Source organism: Mus caroli, chromosome 12, assembly GCF_900094665.2.
Source record: "Mus caroli chromosome 12, CAROLI_EIJ_v1.1, whole genome shotgun sequence".
NCBI classification, from domain to species: domain Eukaryota; kingdom Metazoa; phylum Chordata; class Mammalia; order Rodentia; family Muridae; genus Mus; species Mus caroli.
This window is the reverse complement of record NC_034581.1, coordinates 105,518,259-105,523,540: the sequence shown is the minus strand read 5'-3', so window position 1 is coordinate 105,523,540 and position 5,282 is coordinate 105,518,259. Positions and strand designations below refer to the sequence as shown.

Genomic DNA, 5,282 nt, shown 5'->3' with positions numbered 1-5,282 from the left:
TCTCTCTCTCTCTCTCTCTCTCTCTCTCACACACACACACACACACACGTACACACAACTTGGATTGCAGGCAGGAGAATTATAAGTTCAAGGTCATTCGGAAGACATTATCTCAAACAAACAAACAAACAAAACCAAAGAAGAGGGGCCAGAGTAAGGTTGGCAGGCTCTCGGTCTAGCATTCTAAAGGCCTTGAGTTAACTCCTACTTATTCTGACCAATTCAACACAAAGGTATTTTTTTTCTTCACGAGACAGCTTCTCTGTGTAGCCCTGGCTGTTCTGTAACTCACTCTGTAGATCATCAGGCTGGCCTCAAACTCAGAAATCCACCTGCCTCTGTTTCCTGAAGCTGTGCTTGGTGGTGGTGCAGAGCTATAATCCCAGTCTGAGTCTAAGGCAGCAAAATCCTAAATTTAAAGTTTCCCTGGGCTACAGAATGAATAAGGCCAGCCTAAACAACAGTGACACCTACTCTCAAATAGGGATCAACAGTTGTTTGTTTGTTTGTTTGTTGTTCAAGACAGGGTTTCTTTGTGTGGTCCTGGCTGTCCTGGAACTCACTCTGTAGACCAGGCTGGCCTCAAACTCAGATCTGCTTGACTCTGCTAGGATCAAAGGCGTGTGTCACCACTGCCCAGCAGGTATCTGGATTCTATTATAAGTTAATGCTCCTTGCCAAACCCAGCAATTATTTCTGAGCCAGGTATTATTTCTGGGCAAAGAACCATATTCTATTCTATCAGCTTCTAACAACATGCTCAAACTGCTTTTTTAAAAGTTTCAGTTCTGGTGGGGCGGTTGGTGGTCTCCGTCATTGTCAATTTCTAGTTCCCTGAAGCAGCCTTTAACCCCAACCCTGGACCCTTCAGAGTTTAAGCCCACCCCGTTCCGGATGCCCTGGACCTTAGGGTTCAGGAGGGGTGAGTCAGAATTCAGCCGACTTTATCGTGGGGGCTACGGATCACCGCAACGGCCATTCCCCATGATTGATGACAGTGATGATGCCAACGAGGAGACCTTGAGCTCTGACGTTCAGAAACTGAAGGAGAAGCAAGATGTGCTGGACAAGGAGATCTCTCAGTTAATAGCAGAGGGCTACCGTGTGATTGAACTACAGCAGCAATCTCCTTCCTCCATGAGTACAATGACATCAAGGATGGCTCACAGATGCTGCTGGGGAAGCTGGCTGTGACACAAGGCAAGGAGTTATATGCACATTTTGATCTAAACCTGAATGACTGAGCAGCTTCCTAGAGATTTTCATCTACACAGGGACAGGAGGATAGGGGCATAAAAGGCAGAGTCGAGACAGCATATTCATGTGGTTTTCAGATTTAAAAAGATGCTAGAAGGCCCCCAAAGTTTGGGAAGGGTCCTAGAGAAGAGGGGTATTGGGAGGGTGGGTATTGTCAAGGTTAAGGTTCCTAAACATACTTGTGGGGTGTGTGTGTGTGGTTGTCCCCTTTGTTAATAAACATATGGGCAGCCAAAAAAAAAAAATTCAGTTCTATGCTGGGCAGTGGTGATGCATGCCTTCAGGCCCAGCACTCAGAAGGGAGAGACAACCAGATGTCTGAGTTGGAGGCCATTCTGATCTAGTTCTAGGACAGACAGCCAGGGCTGCATAGATAAACCCTGTTTTGAAAAAAACAACAGAGGCAGGCGGATTTCTGAGTTTGAGGCCAGCCTGGTCTACAAAGTGAGTTCCAGGACAGCCAGGGCTATACAGAAAAACCCTGTCTCAAAAAACAAAAACAAAAACAAGAAAAGAAAAGAAAAGAAGAAAACAACAACAGGCTGGTGAGATGGCTCAGCAGGTAAGAGCACTGACTGCTCTTTTGACGGTCCTGAGTTCAAATCCCAGCAACCACATGGTGGCTCACAACCATCCGTAATAAGATCTGACACCTACAGTGTACTTACATATAATAATCAATCTGTGGACTGGAGTGAGCGGGGCCGAGTGAGCAGAGGTCCTGAGTTCAATTCCCAGCAATCATATGATGGCTTACAACCATCTGTACAGCTACAGTGTACTCATACACATAAAATAAATAAGTAAATCTTTAAAAAGAAAACAAAAACAAACAAAAATTTCAATTCTATCTGCCTCTATGTGTTATAGAGAAAGAGGATTTGGCTTTTTTAACCTTAACCCCCTCTGATCAGCCCACAGTTTCCAATGCATTTAACCCTGTGAATATTATATAGCTGAGTCATACCACATACCATGGTGTCATGTCTATTTTTACAAAATGTTTTACCTGTAATTACAATTACTTTTTTTTTTTTTTGCTTGTTTGGTTTTTTGTTTTCTTATCCCCAAATTCACATCAGCATCTGGATTTACTCACTCACCCATGGGGACTGGCTGGTAGCTGTCTGCATAACTAGTGCACTCTCATTAGCCTAGGAATTCTCTTTCCTTTCATCCCGCTCCTGAATCCCATATCCAAAGCAAGTTTTGAGAAACCAAGTAAGTAAGTCTATTAGGGATAAATAAATAGCCAGGCTTGGTGGCTCCTGCCTGTCGACATGCCATCAGAGAGCTGGAGAGAAGTGAGAGGATCAAGAGTTCAAGGCCAAAGATACATGCTGAGTTTGAAGCCAGGCTGCTTACAGGAGATTAAAACAAAACAACAAAAACCAACTCAACAAAAACCAAACAAAACAAATGAGAACTACAGAAGGTGGGCTAGAGATGGCTCAGTGGTTAGGAGGACATACTGCTCTCTTGAGGCTCCTGAGTTCAATTCCCAGCACCCACCCAGCTGGCTTGCAGCTCCTAGGGATCTGACCCCAGACCTCTGCAGGCACTGCACTCAATGCGCTCAGATAGATCTTTCTATTTTTAATGTAAAGAGAGAAGCAGAGGCGGGAGCTACAAATCAACAGAGAAGGCAGTTCATAAACACTAAGGCTCTGAATCAAGACAGCAGCATGGTACGGACTCGCAGCTTCTAAGTGTATAAGATGACTGGGCGTGTGCACATACTCCTTACAGGTTCTGCCTTGAGAGAGATGGACCATCAATACCCTTACAACATATGTTCCTATCTGATGCTCAGATCTTCAGTTCTTTTTCTTTTTTTTTTTTTAGTTTTTCGAGACAGGGTTTCTCTGTTTAGCCCTTGCTGTCCTGGAACTCACTTTGTAGACCAGGCTGGCCTTGAACTCAGAAATCTGCCTGCCTCTGCCTCCCGAGTGCTGGGATTAAAGGCGTGCGCCGCCATGCTCGACAGATCTTGGTTTCTCTAGTCACTCATCTCCACTAAAAGAAATGACTGCTCCTTACAGAAATAACTGATATCAGGAATGCACAGGAAAACATAAGATAAATATACTAACAAGCAATGACGCATGCAAAACCTGAAGCATAACTTCTGAAAAGGATGTTATCTTCAAGGGTCACATTTGGAGTAATGTGGGCGCCAAATAAAAACCAATAGTTACTGGAGCAGCAGAGATGGCTCAGTGGTTAAGAGCACTTGTTCTTGCAGAGGACCTAGGATCAGTTCTCAGTACCCACGTGGTGGTTCTCAACCATCTGTAACTCTAGTTCTAGGGGATCCAATCCCATCTTCTGACCTCTGTGATCGCCAAGCATGCACATGATGGACATATTAATACATGCAAGCAAAACATACATGAAAGCCGGGCAGTGGTGGTGGACGTCTTTAATCCCAGCATTTGAGAGGCAGAGGCAAAGGCAGGTGGATTTCTGAGTTTGAGGCCAGCCTGGTCTACAGAGTGAGTTCCAGGACAGCCAGGGATACAGAGAAACCCTGTCTCAAAAAACCAAAAACAAACAAACAAACATACATACTACATACATACATACATACATACATGAAATAAAAATGAATCATAAAAGCCACAGAGGTTATGACCCAGACATCACTACTGAATGAACTGGGAAGCCATGAGTGCACGAACAGGAGGAACAAATCAATAATAGCAGAGCAGCCGTGGGGACACATGCCAGACTCCAGTCAGCAGCAAACTGAGGCAGCAATGCAAGTTCAAGGCCCATTTCTCAAAAAAAGCAAGCAAGCTGCACAAACACTCTGAATGCCAGCACCCAGGAGAGTAGTGTGGTCTACAGACATAGGGCTGCAGGCCAGCCAGAGCTACACAGTGAAACCGTGACAAACAAAAGCAATCGGCCAATAAATGGCAGAAAAGAAGCCATTAAACTGAACATAAAGCCTATTACATTAATTAATAAATACAAACATTCCTTCTCAGCCAGGCATGGCAGTCCACACCACAACTCTTAGCACTCGGAAGGCTGAGCTGCAGGATACCCTCTAGTTCAAGGCTATCATGCCATACGCAGCAAAGCACATTCATACGCCCACCTGCCTGTGTCCTGCCTTGCCTATGCAATTATCTTTCGAGTAAATCTAATGTCCGTCTCTTTGGTTCAAGGCGTGGATCTTTCACTGCTACAGTAAGGGCAGAATCCAGAAATCACGGCTTTCTTACCGACTTCAGTCAGTGATCCACTAAGGCCCTTAGGCAGACTTTTTCCCTCTATTTCTCAGGCTTCCATGCAGAGCTTCTCCTTCCCCCTCTTTCAGATCTGCTATTCCTCCACTCTTCCTGAAAATTATTTCAATTATTTCCCTTCTATTTCAAACATTTAATCAATTACTGCAAGTAAGACTAGAGCCTAAACAAGACTAGCCATTTCTACCACAGAAGAGTTCATAATCTTGGAGTTGTAATTTTAAACTACCCTGCTTACCTCCCCTACTAAAGGCAAATACTTTGCCTCTTCTACCACCCATCCATCCACCCATCCATCCACCCATCCACCCATTTATCCATCCATCCATCCACCCATCCATTCATCTACCCATCCATCCATCCACCCATCCATCCATTCACCCATCCATCCACCCATCCATCCATCCATCCACCCATCCATCCATCCACCCATCCATCCATCCACCCATCTATCCATCCACCCATCCATCCACCCACCCATCCATCCACCCATCCATCCATCCATCCACCCATCCATCCACCCATCCATCCACCCATCCATCCATCCACCCATCTATCCATCCACCCATCCATCCATCCACCCATCCATCCATCCACCCATCCATCCATCCACCCACCCATCCATCCATCCATCCATCCACCCATCTATCCATCCACCCATCCATCCATCCATCCATCCATCCACCCACCCATCCACCCATCCATCCACCCATCCATCCATCCACCCATCCATCCATCCATCCACCCATCCACCCACCCATCCATCCA

The 5,282-nt window shown here is 45.5% G+C and overlaps 1 protein-coding gene and 1 pseudogene across 3 annotated transcripts in view; one reads left to right on the top strand and one right to left on the bottom strand.

Annotated features, from left to right (window-relative positions):
• Rcor1 (REST corepressor 1) overlaps nt 1-5,282 on the bottom strand; it is a 97,992-nt gene that overhangs the window by 68,268 nt on the left and 24,442 nt on the right. The window lies entirely within an intron of this gene.
• On the top strand, nt 846-1,244 carry LOC110307088 (annotated as a pseudogene).